Source organism: Tursiops truncatus, chromosome 6, assembly GCF_011762595.2.
Source record: "Tursiops truncatus isolate mTurTru1 chromosome 6, mTurTru1.mat.Y, whole genome shotgun sequence".
Lineage (NCBI taxonomy): Eukaryota > Metazoa > Chordata > Mammalia > Artiodactyla > Delphinidae > Tursiops > Tursiops truncatus.
The window spans coordinates 19,827,403-19,846,701 of NC_047039.1; the positions used below are offsets into that span (position 1 = coordinate 19,827,403).

Below are 19,299 nucleotides of genomic sequence, written 5' to 3' on the forward strand. Positions count from 1 at the left end.
TGTAGAATGAAAGATGTGACACCTGCAAAAAGTTATTTATAGTATTTTTGAATAAGAATAAAGGGCTAGATTTCTTGTGGCAAGTGGGAGAGGGAGAGAAACTATCTCACAGCACTTTTAAAATCTCAACCTCCAGGTACCTTCAGTAACTCAAGGAGCCCTGACCCCTAGGAACAGGCAAAAAAGGGATGAAACAAAACATACAAGGGATCCAATGGCAGTATGCACACTTACCTTAAACATACGAGACATTTCCTTTCTCCTTGCAGGAATAAAATCAGAGGGCCAGACAGAACTAACAGAAAGTGCTCCATCCCTGAAGGAAAAGCGAGACACTGGGAGTGAGTAGAATCACCTGAAAGTGAGTAAAACAATAAATAAGCATAATCCTCAATTTCCCTGATTTTTAACATTCTTCTTTTCAGTAACTGACAGTGGTCAAAATATTGTATCAGCAGTACCCTGCCTGTCGCATATTATCAGAAAACGCAAGTTAACTCTGGGCTGTCCCTGATTCACCGTTCACAGGGAACTAGGAAGGAGCACCTGTCTGACTCCAAAGCCATGGTCCCTAGAATATGGGCCATGTGCCCTCAGATCAGCTCATCTGTATACTTTTTAAATGTTACCAAGATAGACTTGACATATAATAAACTGCACGTTTTTAAAGTGAACAATTAGGTAAGTTTTGATTTATGTATACACCTGTGAAACCATCACCACACTGTAGATAATGAACATGTCCATCACCCCCAAAAGTTTCTTTGTACAGCTTGCAACCCCTACCCCCCATCCTTAGCACTCTTCCCTCCTCCCCCACTGATCTGCTTCCTGTCACTCTAGATTAATTTACATTTTCTAACATTTTATAGAAATGAAATATACAATATGTGGTCTTTTTGTCTGGCTTTTTCTCAGCATAACAATTTTGTGATGCATTCATGTTGCCACATGGATGAATACTTCATTTCTATTTATTGTTGAGTAATATTTCATTGTATGGATATGCCACAACATATCTGTTCACCCATTAATGGGCATTCGGTTTGTTTCCAGTTTGGGGCTATTTTAAATAAAGCTGCTATGAATGTTCATGGTATGCTTTCTCTCGTAGAAATACCTAGGAGGAGAATGACTAGATCATATATTAGATGTGTGTTTAGCTTTTTATTATATGATTTACAAAGCAATATATGAGAGATCTAGGTCCTCCACATCCTCCCAATACTCGAAATGATCTTTTTAATTTTAATCTTTCTTATGATGTGAAGTGGTACCTCATGGCTATTTCATTTGAATTTACCTAATAGTTAATGGTGTTGAGCATGTAAGTATCTGTTATGTGCTTATTTGACATATGTATCTTCTCTATTGAAGTATCTTTTCAAATCCCTTGCCCATTTTTTAAATTTTTTTTTTTAATTGGGCTATTTTCTTATTATTGGGGTGGCCAAAAAGTGCGTTCGGTTTTTAAATAAAAGTAAAAGACACATTTTTCATTTTCACCAAGAACTTTATTGTACAGTGTATTCACCCTTTCTTTCCACTACCTTCTGCCATTTTTCAGGCAACTCCATAATTCCATCTTCCCCAAACATTTTATCTTTTTGAGCAAAGAACTGTTCCAGGTGCCTTTTACAGTCTTCCGGGGAAGTGAATTTTTTTCCATTAAGAGAATTTTGTAAAGACCGAAATAAATGGAAATCCGAAGGTGCAATGTGTGATGAATACGGAGGATGAATCAGCACTTCCCAGCCAAGCTGTAACAGTTTTTGCCTGCTCATCAAAGAAACATGCCATCTTGCGTTATCCTGATAGAAGATTATGCGTTTTCTGTTGACTTATTCTGGACGCTTTTCATTGAGTGCTGCTTTCAGTTGGTCTAATTGGGAGCAGCACTTGGAATTAATCGTTTGTTTTTCCGAAGGAGCTCATAATAGAGGACTCCCTTCCAATCCCACCATATACACAACATTACCTTCTTTGAATGAAGACCTGCCTTTGGTGTGGTTTGGTGGTGGTTCATTTCGCTTGCCCCACGATCTCTTCCATTCACATTGTTTTACAGTATCCACTTTTCATTGCCCATCACAATTTGTTGTAAAAATGGAACTTTTTCATTACGTTTAAGTAGAGAATTGCACACGGAAATATGGTCAAGAAGGTTTTTTTCACTTAACTTATGTGGAACCCAAACATCAAAGTCATTAACATAAACAAGCTTGTGCAAATGATTTTCAACACTTGATTTAGATATTTTGAGTATGTCGGCTATCTCCCACATAATTATAACGTTGATTGTTCTCAATTAATATCTCTATTTGATTGCTATCAACTTCAACTGGTCTACCGGACCGTGGAGCATCATCCAGCAAGAAATCTCCAGCACGAAACTTCGCAAACCACTTTTGACGTGTTTGATTAGTCGCAGAACCAGCTCCATACACTGCACAAATCTTTTTTTGCATTTCAGTTGTGTTTTTACCTTTCTTGAAATAATAAAGCATAATAGGCAGAAAATGTTGCTTTTTTCCTTCCATCTTCAATATTAAAATGGCTACACAAAAATTCACCAATTTTGATAAGTTTTTTTTTTAATGCACGCCGATATGACAGCTGTCACATACAATCTAACAAAATTGTTTAAAATGAAGTCAAAGACATCTTAGTGCTACTAGAGCCATCTTAGAGAAAATAACACATGAACCTTTTGGCCAACCCAATACTGTTTTAAGAATTTTTATATATTCTAGATATAAGTCCTTTGTCAGGTACTTGATTTGCCCCCAGTCTGCAGCTTTTATTACTTCTCTTGACAATGTATTTCAAGGAACAGAAGTTTTAAATTTTGATGAAGTTCAATTTATGAATTTTAAAATTTTACCTGTTGTGCTTTGTGTTGTATCTAAGAACTATTTGCCTTATCCAAGATCAGCAAAGTTTTCTCCCATGTTTACTTCTAGGTGCTTTACAGTTTTAGGTTTTACATTTAGTTCTATGGTCTATTTTGAGTTAAATTTTGTATATAGTATAAAGTATAAATCAAAGTTGATTTTTTTACACATAGATATCTAAAATTCCAATTTCATTTGTTGCTAGATTTTGCAACTTGTTGAAAATATTGTATATATTAAGGTAACAGAAAATTCAGAAATATAGTTACAAATGTTTTATATATGAAAGTATATTTTATGTGCATGTTAAAAATACATATGTAAATATATTTTATATGTATATTAGAAATGTTATATATATTTCTAGGTTTGTTTGTTTTTTCAAAGTTGTTTTGGCTCTTCTAACTCTTTTGCATTTTCCTATGACTTTTAGGATCAGCTTGTCAATTTCTACAAAAAGAATTAAGAAGCCTACTGAGATTTTGATTAAGACTATGTTAAAACTATTGATCAATTTTGAGAACAATCACATTTTTTAAATACTGAGTTCTGCAATGCATGACCACAGTCTCTCTATTTATTTAGATCTTCGTTAATTCTTTCATCAATATTTTATAGTTTTCAGGGCTTCCCTGGTGGCGCAGTGGTTAAGAGTCCGCCTGCCGATGCAGGGGACACGAGTTCGTGCCCCGGTCCGGGAAGATCCCACGTGCCGGGGAATGGCTGGGCCCGTGAGCCATGGCAGCTGAGCCTGCGCGTCCAAAGCCTGTGCTCCACAGCGGGAGAGGCCACAACAGTGTGAGGCCCACGTACCGCAAAAAAAAAAAAAAAATATATATATATATATATTTTATAGTTTTCAGTGTACAAGTCTTGCACATCTTTTGTCAGATTTATTTCTAAGTATTTTTTAATATTTATTTATTTTCCTTATTTATTTTTAAATTATTTTTGGCTGTGTCAGGTCTTAGTTGCAGCACATGGGATAGTCCTTGAGGCATGTGGGATCTTTTTGTTACAGCACACGGTGTCTTTGTTGTGATGCTTGGACTTCTCTAGTTGCGGTGTGCGGGCTTCTCTCATGTTGTGGCGCAAGGGCTCCAGAGCACATGGGCTCTGTAGTTTGCAGCACGCAGCCTCTCTCATTGAGGTGTACAAGCTCAATAGTTGGGGCTCGCAGGTTTAGTTGCCCCAGGGCATGTGGGATCTTAGTTCCCCGACCAGAGATCGAACCCGTGTCCCCTGCACTGGAAGGAGGATTCTTTTACCACTGGACCACCAGGGAAGTCCCTATGTTTTGATGCTATGGCAAATGGCATTACTTATTTAATTTTGATTTCTGATTATTTGTTGCTAGTATAAAGAAATGCAATTTATTTTATATATTGATCAAGCGTCCTGCAAACTTGCTAAATTCATTTATTAGTTCTAATAGCTTCTTTGTAGATTACATTGAATTTTCTCCATAGATATTCATTTTGTCTATGAATAATTTTGCTTCCTTCTTTCCAACACGGATGTATTTTATTTCTTTTTCTTCCCTGGCCTGGATTTCCAATACAGTGTTAAATAAGTGTGTTGAGATTGAACATTTTTGTCTTGTTCCTGATCTTAGGGAGAAAGCATTGAGTCTTTTGCTGCTAATTATGATGTCAGCTGTGGGATTTTCATAGATGCCCTTTATCAGGATGAAGAAGCTCCCTTCTAAGTGTTCATCAAGAATATATGATTTTGTCAAATGTGTTTACTGTATCTACTGACATGATCTTTTTCATTTGTTGATATGGTAAAATACATTGATTTTTCAATATAAACCAACTTTCCTGAGATACACTACACTTGCTCAAGATGCAATATAATTTTTACATAATATTGGATTCAATTGGCTAACATTTTGTAGTTTTCCTCACATGCATGTGCTGATCAGTAATCTGCTGAATCCTCAAGCTAGATCCTCTGTAGATTCATGCAGAGCTAGTGCATGCTCTCAATCTCTCCCTCCCTCCCTCTCTCTCTCTCTCTCTCCCTCACTCTCTCCTCTCTAGCTCTGTACTTGTCCTGTGTACTCTGGCTACTGGGTCTCTCTGGACTCTCAGCTTCATCTCTTCAGTTCAGGGAGTTAACCTGGGTCTGCGGGATTCCACTTTCTGTGTTATATACTGGAAACTCTCACAAGGCAGTAACCTGGGGCAAGTATAGAGCTGACCTCAGTTATTTCCCTTCATTATCTGATATCCAGAACCTTAAATCAGTTCTTTTATTATTTCACGGGGAAGGTTAAATATAAATATGGCCCCTGTTACTCCATCTTGGTTGAAAGTAGAAGTCTGCTCACTTGATAATTTTTGGCTTCTCCAACACTTAGAACAAACTCATTTTTCCCCCCAATGCTATCATTCTCCACTATATCCCTACAGCTGTCAATGTGACCCTCAGTTTTTCAGTCCTGATGACTTAAAATCTCAGTACCATCTGGTATTGCTACTCTTTTCTTCATCTTCCTTTTTCTGCCACTCACCACGTCCCATGAGGTCACTTTAGTAATATCTCCTGCACCTGTCTCTTCTTCTGTAATTCCTGCAGCCACCACTTTAACGCAGACACTCATTTGATCTGAAGGATGGACAATTGTAAGCTGGACTTCTTGGCTCCAGCACCACTTTAATTTTCCCTGTCCCCAAAATGAAACACACACACACACACACACACACACACACACACACACTCCCAAACCAACTTATTGAAAATCTACATCAAGAATAACTTTCTGGGCTTCCCTGGTGGCGCAGTGGTTGAGAGTCCGCCGGCTGATGTAGGAGACACGGGTTCATGCCCCGGTCCAGGAAGATCCCACATGCCACGGAGCGGCTGAGCCCGTGAGCCATGGCCGCTGAGCCTGCGCGTCCGGAGCCTGTGCTCCGCAATGGGAGAGGCCACAACAGTGAGAGCCCCACGTACCCCAAAAAAAAAAAAAAAAAAAAAAAGTAACTTTCTAAAGTCACCTTCAAGATTATCTAGTTTCCTGTATCAGTTATTCAAGGTAATACCAAAGTTCTGACAAAGATGACATTAGCTGAGGTGAAGAATATAAAACAAAGTTTGTGAGTAAGGAATCAAAATAAGACAAGATGAATGTAGAGACCCACAGAATCTGTGATAAGGAGAAAGTTCAGGCTGAGCAAGCACACAGCCATCATAGTGCAGGTTACACCTGGAAAAGAAGTATAAGGGAATACTATGAATAAATGTCTCACTACCTGGAGCCACAGGAAGTGAAAGGACCACCCAGGGAGTGTGCAGAGAAGGAAGAAAAGAAGGTCAAGGACAGATGCTCAGAGACACTAAGAGAAAAGTGTAGAGGAGCCGAAAAGGTGCAGAAGAATCAGGGGGAGCAGAGAACATATTGCATTTCCCCAAAGGATACACTTTCTATAAGTTCATCGATTCAATTTTATTAAACACTTAAAGAGTGTCTGGAGTGACATTTGCAACAATGGCAAAGTAAGGATCTCTGAAGATTCTCTCCTTCATAAAAGAAATGAGAAAACTAGCAAAATTCATCAGACACAACTTTTTTAGAACTCTATAAATTAACCAAGGTTTGTGGCAATCTGAGGAGGATTTATTTAAAATAATAAAAAAAAAAGCTGAATCTTGGTAAGGAGTATGAGCTTTGTGGTAGTTTAACTCGCCCTAGGCCCATGCTCCATTTCCAGCTCCTCAGTAGCCTTGAAAAATGGCAGCCTGCATTCACAGTGCATCCTAGAAGCCACTGGACACCTGAGGGAGCTGGAGAGTAGAAGGAGGAAGGAGAAAGGAGCTGGAGTATTAGGCTTGATTCAGAGGTCTCCCGGGGAAAAGTCTATTCCCCAAGGGGAACTCATAAAAAACTATTTCATGCAAGCATTTTAACTGCATAGCTGCCTATGCAGTGCTTAACAGCTGGACAAAATAATAGATTAACCAAAACTCTTAAAAGGAGAAGTTAGAAAATGAGATATCCATAGGGGTTTTGAAAAGGTCTGACATATTGCTGAGAATCTAGAGCATCATGCACATGCATAGAACTGTGAACATGCTTAGGGCTATGCATATGCTCAGGAAAGACCAGAGAAGGACATAAGTTCTCACCTCTGGCTGACATTGGATGCATAAATGAATGTTTTTCATCAAATTTGGGAGGTTTTCTGACATTATTTCTTCCAATATTCTTGAGGCTTTGCACAAGTATAACGTGTTGTCAACGGCCTGGCTGAGTGTTGAAGAAGTGACCCCACTTGCACACAGAGCTCTTCAGCAAAGTGTGGGAGATTCACTGGTTCCAGATATTTAAAGAAATCTCTGCAAAATCATTAGCTAACTACTAAGCTAATGAAGTAGAGATGTCAAATAACTACACATGACTAAGAATAAAGACTTTATGGATTAGTTTGAAAAATTCACTGAACAAACAAACAACTACAACAAACAACAATAACAAATCCTGGAGAAGAAGTAGAATTTGATAACTAGAGCTGACAATAGTATTACTTGAAATGTCCAGTTTAAAAAAAAGTGATACTGTATGACTTGCAAGGAAGCATGAAAGTATGACCAATACACAGGAAAAAAGCAATCAATAAAAACTATCTCTGAGGAAACCCAGATGTTGGATTTACCAGACAAAGATTTAAATCAGCTATTTTAAATATGTTTGAAGACCTAAAGGAAATCATGCCTAAAGAACTAAATGAAACTATGAGAATGATGTCTCACCAAGTAGGAAATATAAATAAGGAAATAGAAAATACAAAAAAGAACCAAACAGAAATTCAGAGGTTGATGAGTACAATAACTGAAATGAAGAATTTACCAGAAGGGGTCAACAACAGAACTGAGCAGGCAGAAAGCAGAATCACTGAACTTGAAGATAGGTCAATTAACATTATCCAATCTGAAGAAAAGAAAGAAAAAAGAATGAAGAAAAATTAGTAGAACCTCAGAGTCCCTTGGGACACCATGAAGAATACTAAAATATATATAACGGGAGTCCCAGAAGGAGAGGAGAGAGAAAAGGGGTCAGAAAGGATAATTGAATGAAAATCTCAAATCAATATATAACCTAACTTTCCATCTTGAGAAACTAGGAAACGAAGAGCAAACTAAACTCAGAACAAGGAGAAGGAAGGAAATAATAAAGTTTAGAGTGGAATTAATAAAACAAGAGAAAATCAAGAAAACCAAAAGTTAGTTTTCTGAAAAGATCACCTAAAATTGATAAACTTTTAGCTAAACTGACCAAGAAAAAATGAAAGAAACCTCAAATTACTAAAGTCAGAAGTAAAGTGGGAACATTACTTCTGACCTTTCAGAAAATAAAAGAAGTGTAAGGGAATACTATCAACAAGTGTATGCCCCCAAAATTAGATAATCTAAAGAAAATGGAAACATTCCTAGAAAAACACAAGGTACTAAAGCTGACTCAAGAAGATGTAGAAAATCTCAATAGACTTATAACAAGTAAAGAGATTGAACTAGCAATCAAAACATATCCTATAAAGAAAACCTCAGGACCAGATGACTTCACTAGTGAATTCTACCAAACATATTTAATACCAATCCTTCACAAACTCTTTCAAAAATAAAAGAGAAGAGAGTACTTTCCAACTTAATCTGAGGTCAGTATTATCCTAATACCAAAACCAGGCAAAAATATCACAAGGCAACAAAACTATAAACCAATATCCTGTTAATATAGATGCAAATATCTTCAAAAATTCTATTGAACCCAATCCAACATATTATAAAAAAGATTAGATACCATGACCAAATGGGATTTATCCCAGGAATGTATGATTGGTTTTATATACAAGAATCAATTAATGTAATGCATCATGAGAATTAAGGGGAAAACAATCATGTGATCTTCTCAATAGACACACAAAAAAACATTTGTCGAAATCCAACAGCCCTTACAGATAAAAACACTCAAAAAACCAGGAAGAGAAGGTCGTTTTCTCAACCTGATAAAGGGCATCAGCCATGAAAAATAATGAAGTATTGATACATGCTACATGGGTGAGTCTTGAAACATTATGCTTAGTGAAAGAAGCCAGTTAGAAAACTCCACATGTTGTATGATTCCATTTATATAAAAATTCAGAATAGACAAATCCATAGAGACAGAAACAGATTAATGGTTGCTGGGGCTGGGGGCAGGGGTAAATGCAGAGTGACTGCTAATTAATAAAGGTTTCCTTTTCGTGTGATGAAAATGTTCTAAAATTAGATTGTGATGATGGTTTTACAACCTTGTGAATACATTAAAAACCACTGGGTTGCCCATTTTTAAATGGTGAATTTTATAATATATGAATTATATCTCAATATAAAGAGCATCTGGTTTTAAGGTTGTATTTCCTTTTCTGCTACACACACACATACACACACACACACAATAAGAATATAAACTTCTGACTAAAAATAAATAAATAAATAAACTCTTACAAATATTACACAATTATAATCCATAACTAAGAGGTAATGATGCAAACTTTAGGCAGAAATCTTCCATTTTAAAGTTCACATGGCAATGGAGAAAATTAGAAACTTAACATAAGTTAAATGACAGCACTATTTTTAAAAATTTCAGAAACCACTTTTATTCCCAGATTTTTTGATAAAAAATAATCTCCCTTTCGAAGCTTACCTCATGTCAATCACTTGACTAACTACAACATTGGGTTTTGAGTCTTCTTCTTCATCCATATCATACAGGAAGAGTTTGAAGTCACACACTAGAGCCAATGCCCTCTGCCATCCTTTTTTCATCCCTGCTTTCTTTGGAATCTTTAGTTTTTATTTTTCAAAAAACAAATAAAAGCAATCCAAGCTGAAACATCAAATACTACCCATTTATTACATATAAAATTAAAATAATAAAAATGAAAAAAAATGTGTTACAAATCTACCACTTGTTAAAGATTGGAACAGAACTACATAACATAATTCCTTTGAGGACTAAACAATACTTGGGTGGTGAAAATACGATCAATACAATTTCCATTAACACTAGTCACAGCGTTGCCTCTACATAAGATTAAATTCAATTTTGGTAGCCTCAAGTTCAACTCAGATTTTAAATATTTCTGAAGAAGATTCTTTCACTTTTAGCTTCATAATTTATTATTACTGACTGGAAGTCAAAGTTACATCATTAGAAGGGATTTTAGCATTTGTTCATTGCAAAGTAAGGTCTAAACAGAAAACTTTGTGAAATTTGAAAATATCCTATCAGGGACACCTAAACTTTATTCTGAAATCATATTCTTCAGATGATTTTCAGTTGCATATAATTAATATCGTATAACATATCATAAATATTTCTGAAAAATATTGTGCACACATTGTGAAAAGTGATTAATAAACTCTTTAAGACTTCATATGAAACAAAAATATTGACACTTACCCAGACATGGCCTTCATAGGCTGTTCCCATGCCTTTCTGTGGGTCTAGACAGAAGGCACCTTTCTTCTGATGAAAAGGCATGGGACACGTTTTTGGAGCTTTTTCTACACAGGTTGTGTGACATGAGAACCCACATGCTTTTTGAGGGAAATAAAGAGATAAGATTGTAGGGGATATGATGGTTTGACTCCCTCAACCCCCATTGCAATTCTGTCTACTACTGTAAAGGTGAAATGCTAAAAACTACATTTCCCAGACTCCCTTGGAACTAAGTTTTGGACCTGATGTAAGCTCCACTAATAAGATAGCTCTCTATGAGACTTTGAGTTGAGTCAAGCTGGGGGAGATGCCTGATGTAGCACATCCATTTTACTGGCTTGGATCTTGACAGAGGGAGTGTGAGGTCACAGCTGCAGTGGTGGTTTTTGAATTTGATGGAAGCTCTCTTAACTCTGCAACAACAGGGTCTTTCCTGACTCTGGCAGAAGTTGCAGGTTCTGAGGGCTGCAGCAGTGGTGGCAGCTTCCAGATTCACCGTCTTCTTGGGACAATGGTGGAGCTGTCCCAGGCTCAACAGAGACTGAGTAATGCTGGCAGCAGGAGATGCACCTCGGAGCTCAGCTCAGAGCCTGCCTCTGCTGCCCTAGGAGAATTGTATGGGCACATAATTCCCCATTTAAAATCCTATTTTCTTTAATATGCTAGGACACATTTATGGTTAAGGCATCTGTGACTGTCACAATGCTGAGGGCAGGAAAGTTGTCCTGCTCAGCGCTGTGAGTCTCTGAGTGGACACTCTACAGGACTGGCTGGGGAAACCAATGAGTACAGAGTCTGTTCCCTAGGATGACGTATGAGGTGCCTGTGTAGCACTGTGATCCACTGTTTGATATTTCCAAACATATATTTCTTTCTTTCAACGATATCTACTGTAATAAATTCATTGAGTAAAATAAAAGGATTACAACTCAAGGATAGTGTTCCATTTTCCTGTCACATAAGCTGGTGAATGTCGTCCTCATACTCTACTAGTGCTACAGAGAACAAAATTTCATTAAACACATTTTCCTAATAAGTGTGGCCTTGCCTGCAGGCTACACAGCATGCCTCCCTGGGGTGCTGTTCACACAGGTATGAGGGCATGAGGCTCTTTGGAGCTGCACAATGCAGAGGTCCCCCCCAAATGCTCCCAATGACCACCCGTTCATATGAAACAGATTCAGAGGAATTTTTAGTAAAGTAATCAGTTCACCGTCATCCTTCTACAATTCAAAGAGAACGAAATTTCTTCTTACCAACTAAATGCAGTGGACTGAATGTTTGTGTTCCTTCAAAATTGACATGTTGAAATCCTAATCCCCATGTGAGGGTATTCGGAGGTGGAGACTTTGTTAGGTCATGGGGGTGGAGCCCTTATGAATGGGATTAATGCCCTTAAAAAAAGAGACCCCACAGAGTTCCCTGGCCCCTCCCACCACATGAGGACACAGCAAGAAGTCAGCAGTCTGCAACCTGGAAGAGGGTCCTCACCAGAACTGGACCATACTGGTGCCCTGATCTCAGACTTCCATCCAGTGAGGAATATATGACTGTGTTTAGAAGCCACCTAGTCTCTGTGCTTTGTTATGGCAGCTGACTAAACCACTGAGTTGACTAAAAAACTTAGGTACAAGTATTATGGCTCTGACTCCATGTGTCCCTTCCTCAGGTGCAGCCTTGTCTTATCAAGCCCACCATCAGAGATGTGCACTGGTGACACTTGGTGGGAGCGGTAAAGGACGTGAGGAAAAACCTGTGGGTTTCATGCTACAAAATGAAGAGAATAAACACACATCGATGGTTAAATAACTATGAAAAGCTGATTCTGGTGATTCCTTCAACCCACCCTGCCCAAAATATCATTTTATATGCCAAGATAAGCAGCTCCCCCTTTTCTTACCAGCATTTAAGATTCTTGCCCCTAATTACTTCATAGTTGGAAAATACTGATTAAAGGATCCAAAAATTACCAAGAAGAGAAGGGAGGAGGAGGAGAAGAAGAAGGAGAATTATTTAAGTGGTGATCAAATGTTCATTACTACTATTTGGAACCAAATTAATAAAGCCTGGCCTTTATTTGAGCTGATACATCCTGAACATTTAAAAATTCTAGATTGATAAATTCTTCAAATGATTCCTTAACTATTAATGGAGTCAGAATTGCCTATGTATACATATTTTTACTGGGGAGGGGTAACAAAAAATAATATGGTTTTTATACCTTCTTTGGAAAAAAAGAATAATTTAAAATTTTATCTCTATAGAAAATTATGTGTTTCATTTTCTATTATCAATAAAAAAATAATGTGCTCCAGGAATTGGAACACTCTGATTAAGCAAGCCATATTACACTTTCTAGGTGGAAGGCACACTGAAATTTCTAGCTGAAACCCCAACAAATAAAACTCCAGAGGTCTTCACAAAATTATCAACCATTTGAAAATCCACTAGGGATTGTCCATTTCTGTATCATGCCTCTTTGACCTGAAATTATTGTTATCATAAATTAGCAATATCTAAATTACAACAAAATCCGGTTTCTCCAAATACTAGTTGGGAAATTTTCTCACCTTCATTGTCTCTGTTTCCTGATTTGTGATGTGGACAGATTGCAGTCCCTGCCATGGGCCCTGACTGTGTACAGGGGCTACCTGCTTTTTCTCAGATCTTCAATTTATTCCCCTCTTTTCAGCACCACATGTCACCCTTGCCTCCTAAAGGACTTGGTGTCCCTAATCCCTGAATCCTCCTAGGTTTCCAAAGTATTAATTATCTTGTGACTTTTTGACAAGTCATTTCTAAGCACCTGGCATTCATATTTCTCAGCTCTCCTAACCCCTCACTCAGGTTCTTCCATCTTTCAAAATTATGTTGACTTATTTGTCTACTCTCTCTCTTTAGTCTGTTTAACAAGTTTCATTAGAAAGCAAAAGTGTAGGCATTTTTGAATCTGCTCTATTTAACCAGAAGTCTACAAGCAAAAAGGAAGAAAAGAAAGAAGGGAGGAAAGGAGAAAGGGAGAGAGGGAAGGAGAGAGGGAGGGAGGGAGGGGTTAGAGACCAAAACTAACTTATTCTCATTTTTCAAGGACCTGTTAAGTTTATAACTAAATCAAGTGTCTTAGTTGGAAGGAGGATTCTATTATGATATTCCTTTCTCTTTATCATTGGTGTGTGAACTGGAAGGTGAGCAGAATCTGTGATCTGAATCAAAGAGACAAAAATAAATATAGGCAAGTTACCTATGTCACTAAAATTATAAGAATTAAATTATTTCTCAAGTAAGACAAAAGAATAATACTTGTTAGACAAAAACACAGTAAAACTAAAATTCTCACAAAGCTGAAAATATATTTTAAGTAATTTAAATCTATGCTTTCTATTTCTACAAACAAAATATATGTATACTTCATATACTTTATATCAATTTGGCTACTTTTAAATGTGTGTCATAGCATGTGCATGTAGACTACATTAAAAGGAGAATATTAATCATAAACGTATTTAAAAGATACTTTCATTAAGTAGATATATGATCAGAATCGTCAAAAGACTCTTTGAACTACTTGTCTTATAAATGTAGAAGGGATATATGGCCGTAAATATGTAGAAATACATTAAAATCAATTATAGAGGGTTCAGCAAGATTTTGTGAATACTAGTAATCTAAAAATGGGTACAGGTAATTTAGATTACATTTCTTAAATTAGACTTCAAAAGTATATGAAATTTGGCTGTCCATATGATATAGAATTTTTCTTTCCAAGGAAATAGTAGAAAATACATTTTGAAATGGAAAGAATTGGATGCTTACAGATGTTACTGGGGAATAAAGTTTGATTGTAGGTGAAGATGCTGCACAGCTGAGCATATAAGTATATAGACTTGAATAATGACAAATACCATGGAGAAAAAATACAAGAAATTGGTAGTAAATGCAGGAGATTCAGAACATTTGCCAACTTTTCAAAGTTATGAAGAAAAAAATGCCTCTTTACTATGCATCCCAATAAATAGACTTTTTCATATGGATTCATAGAATGAATATAATAAAGAATCCCTCCTAGGAGGCAATTTATTGATGCCTTAGCTCCAATTTAATTTAATTTAATTTAAAAAGAGACTATCTTCAGTCTGAAGGGGGGGAAAATTAACATATCAGTTGATGCAAAAAAAGTATTTGACAAAATTCAACATCCATTCATGATAACTCTCAACACACTAGGAATACAAGAGACTTCCTTATCCTGATGAAGGGCATTTACAAGAAATTAAGGCAAGCACTACCACTAATGATGAAAAACCAAATGCTTTCCCCTAAGAATGGAAACAAGGCAAAGATGTCCACTACCACTTTTCCTATTCAGGCAGAATAAGAAATAATAGGCAGTACCATACTGTCTTGATTACTGTAGCTTTGTAGTATAGTCTGAAGTCAAGGAGCTTGATTCCTCCAGCTCCATTTTCCTTTCTCAAGATTGCTTTGGCTATTCGAAGTCTTTCATGTTTCCATATAAATTGTGAATTTTTTTTTTCTAAGAAAAAAATTTTAAAAAGGTCATGAAAACCTAGGGGTACGGCGAGAACAAAGACACAGACCTACTAGAGAATGGACGTGAGGATATGGGGAGGGGGAAAGGTAAGCTGTGACAAAGTGAGAGAGTGGCATGGACATATATACACTACCAAACGTAAAATAGCTAGCTAGCTAGTGGGAAGCAGCCACATAGCACAGGGAGATCAGCTCGGTGGTTTGTGACCACTAGAGGGGTGGGATAGGGAGGGTGGGAGGGAGGGAGATGCAAGAGGGAAGAGATATGGGAACATATGTATATGTATAACTGATTCACTTTGTTATAAAGCAGAAACTAACACACCATTTGTAAAGCAATTATACTTCAATAAGGATGTTAAAAAAAAAAAAAAAAGAAAGAAAAGCAGAGCTCTGGGTCCACTTTCTCTCCCATTCTCTCTACCTGCCACCTCATTGTGTGGCCACTGGGTATGCCATGTACCCTCCAGGATCTGTGAGTGATCAATCCTGTTCCTCAAAGTTCCCTGATAGTTTTTACTGAAACACATCCTGCTATCATAATAAGAACCACAAGTCTCAGTCCAGTCACAACAATGGCCCCTGTGGTGGTGGAAAGGAATGTCTGTGGGACTCACTACAAGTACTATGGCCCAGGTGAGTGCCCCGGGCATTCCTAGCCAAGAGCATCACTACCAATAGGCTGAGACTAACACAAAAAACATTGTTTAATTTTGCTCATAGTATGTTCTTTATTGTGCCTGGCTTTTTTCACTCAACATTATGCTGAGAGATTCATTCATGGTGTTGTGTGCAGCTATAATTTATTCATTTTTATTACTATAGTATATTCCATTATATTAACATAATTTCTTTATTCATTCTACACTTTGATGAACACTTGTGTTTTAGCTGTTATAAACATTCTTCTATGTATCTCCTTGCATAAAATGTGCAACCATTCCTGTAGGATGTATTTCTAGAAATGGAATTATAGTATATGCAGGTTCATATTTCTTCAAATACTCACCAACATTTGCTTTTATAGTCATTTTATTTTAACTAGTGGCATCTCATGAGGTTTAGAACTTTTAATATGTTTATTGTCTATTTGGATTTCCTCTTTTATGAATAACCTGTTAAGTTTCTTGCTACTTTCCCACTGGGTTGACTGTCTTTTTCATATTGATTTATAAGGTTCCTCACATATTCTGGATATGTGCCTTTGTTAGTTGTATGTGTTACAAGTATCTATCTCCACTCTAAGCCTTGTGTTTTAATGGTCTTTTTCCCACTGTTATACACTACTAGCATTATAATAAATCAAGTATTCCCAATACATTTTTTCTGGGAACTGTTGTGTTCCACTTGTTTACGTGTCTATGATTTTACAAATACCATACGGTTTTAATTACTGTAGTTTTATAATGTCTTGATATTTCTTAGTGCCTATTTGTTCTTCAAAAGCATTTTTACTTTCTTGGCTTTTTGTGTTTCCATATAAATTGCGAATTCCATAAAAAAAAATAGGATTTTTATCAAGATTATATTGACCTTGATATATTATACTGAATCTTTAATCTTGATTGAATCTTGATTGAACTGATATATTATCAGTTAAGGGAGAATTAATATCTTTATAATATTGAGTCTTTCGATCTAGGATTATAGTATAACTCTCTATTTAACTTAGGCCTTTTCAAGTGTCCCTCTTTAAATTTTATAATATTTCTTCCTAGAGGCCTTTTAGCTATTTTTAGATTTGTTTCTAAATACTTGATTTCTTATGCTATTGTAAATGGTGTGTGTTTAAAATGGTAATTATTTAATATTTCTTCTTCGTCTATACAAAGACCTTTGAGTATACTGACATTGTAGTCAATATATTCTGTACATACAATATACTCTGTAAATTGATTTTTGTACATTGACATGGTAGTTAACCACCTTGTTAAACTCTTTTATTAATTCTAAAAATTTATTAAAAGACCCTCCATTTCATAATGAATAGAAATAGTCATAGCAGGCATCTTTGTCATGTCCCTAAATATAAAAATGGAAAAGTTTCAGTATTTCACCATTAATTACACTGTTTTCTATGAATTCTGTTGCTGGTGCTGATACCTTCCATCAGATTAAGGAAGTTCTTTTCTATTTCTAATTGGGAAGAGAGGTTTTGCTTTTGTTTTTGTATCACAAAAGAATGTTGAATTTTATCAGATGTTCCTATGCTTTTATTGATATATGATTTTTATTTTTAAACTGTTACTATGTTATGCTCATTCATTTTCTAAAGTCAAACTTTGTGTGTCAGGGATAATACCAAATTAGTCATGCTGTGTTATTCTTTTTATATATAACTGAATTCTGTTTAGCAATGTTTTTTTAAAGAATTCATTATGTTCAGCATTTCATGGGAATTCTCACTGTAGAGCTAAGAGTGTACAAAAGATCAAATTTGGTATGTGTTTTATGAAGATGTTCTACCATTGAGCAATAATGATGAAATATACTGAAAACAGTGTATATAATCTTTGAAGTGTTCCAAGGAATGCCATTGCTATCAGCACAGATAAAGCCATACATGTTCTTGTTAAAATTCAAACTACAGTTCAAAGAATGCTTCTGTATTTTCAGCCAAAATCCTGGATTGTGTACCTTTGTCTTTAACAGCCATACGAACATTGTTATCCTAGCCTTACCTTCAATAATCTTTTAAACCAGTGGCTAAAAATTAAAGCTCTGTTTTCAGTTAAGACAAAACCTTTATTTTTCACAACAGGTATAAAACCAACAAAATACTCATTAATGTCAGAAGAAGAATTCTGTATGTTCACAAGTAAGATTAGACTACAATCTTCCCTTCTAATATTGTCCTCATCAGGTTTTGGTATCAGGTTACAGGAGCCACATAAAATAATTTGGGGAGTGTCTTAGTCAAATATAGCTGCCAAAACAAAATACCATGGACTAGGTGACTAAACACAGGAATTTATTTCTCTTTGTTCTAGAGGCTGGAAGTTTCAGATCAGGGTGCCACCGTGGTTGGATTCTGGTGAGAATTTTCTTTCTAGTTTGTAGACAGCTGGCTCCTCACTATGCCCTCACATGGAAGAGGCCACCAATACTATCAGACTAGGGTCTCACCTTTATGACCTCATTTAACCTTAATTACCTCCTAAAAACACTATCTCCAAATACAGTCACACTGGGGATCAGGGCTTCAATATGAGAATTTAGCGGGGGACAAAATTCATTTCATAGTTTTCTGCCTCACAAAATTCATGTCCTTCTCATATGAAAAATACATTCATTCCAGTACAACAGTCCCAAAGTCTTAACTCATTTAGGCATCATCCCTAGTGTCTGAAGTCCAAAGTCTCATCTAAATATCTAAATCAAGTATGTTTGAGATTTGAGGTACAGTTCATCCTGAGGCAAACTTCCTCTCCAAACTGTGACTCTATGAAACCAAACATATTATGTGCTTCCAAAATACAATGTTGGGACAGGCATAGGTTAGACTTTCCTACTCCATAAGGGAGAAATAGGAGAGAAGGAAGGGGTGGCAGGTCCCCAGCAAGTACAAAACATAGCAAGACAGACTCCATTAGATCTTAAGGCTCCAGAATAATCCTCTTTGCCTCAATGTCCTACCTTCCTGGCCCATCGAGATGGCAGCATCACCCTCAACCCCCCCTCCTCTGTGGGGTGACCCTGCCCCTTCAGCTAAATGGGACCTGCCCACATGGTTTTCTACAGAAGCTCTGTCTCTGAAACAGAGGAGCAAATAGTTTTGACCCCTGGGCCTATGATGCGAGTGGCAGCCCTTATGATCTCTGAATTGCCTTTCAGGTCATTCTTCCCTTTCCTTTAAAAATAGTGCAAGTTCACAGCCACATAGCTCTAGGTCCTCTTCTGTAGAACCCAAGAAGTCTGACAGCTTTCCTTCATTCTCCCTGGCTTTCTCTGTCCCCTTTACTTCAAACTGGCAGTGTCTCCTGCTGGTTTAATGCCATCTCTATTCCTGGCCTCGGCCGAGATGACTCATTAAATCCATGTATCACACCCGTGATCTTGTTATCAAGTGGCTGTTCAGCCACACGCTCAGTGTTCTCTTCAGAACAAGCTTTCTTTTTTTGCAATATGAATAGGTTGAGAGTTTTCTAAATTTCTAATTTCTGGTTCCTTTTTGCTTAATAATTCCTTCTTCAATTCATATCTCTGCTCTTGCATTTTACTGTAAGCAGTAAGGCGAACCCAAGCCACACCTTCAATACTTTGCTTAGAAATCTCATTTGCTAAATATCCAATCTCATTGCTTGCAATTTCTACCTTCCACAAAACACTAGAACATACTTCAGCCAAGTTATTTGCCACTTTATAACA

The 19,299-nt window shown here is 36.7% G+C and overlaps 1 pseudogene; it reads right to left on the reverse strand.

Annotated features, from left to right (window-relative positions):
- Positions 1 to 235: 235 nt before the first annotated feature.
- Positions 236 to 19,299, reverse strand: part of LOC101320667 (serine/threonine-protein kinase MRCK alpha-like) — a 33,231-nt pseudogene continuing 14,167 nt past the window's right edge.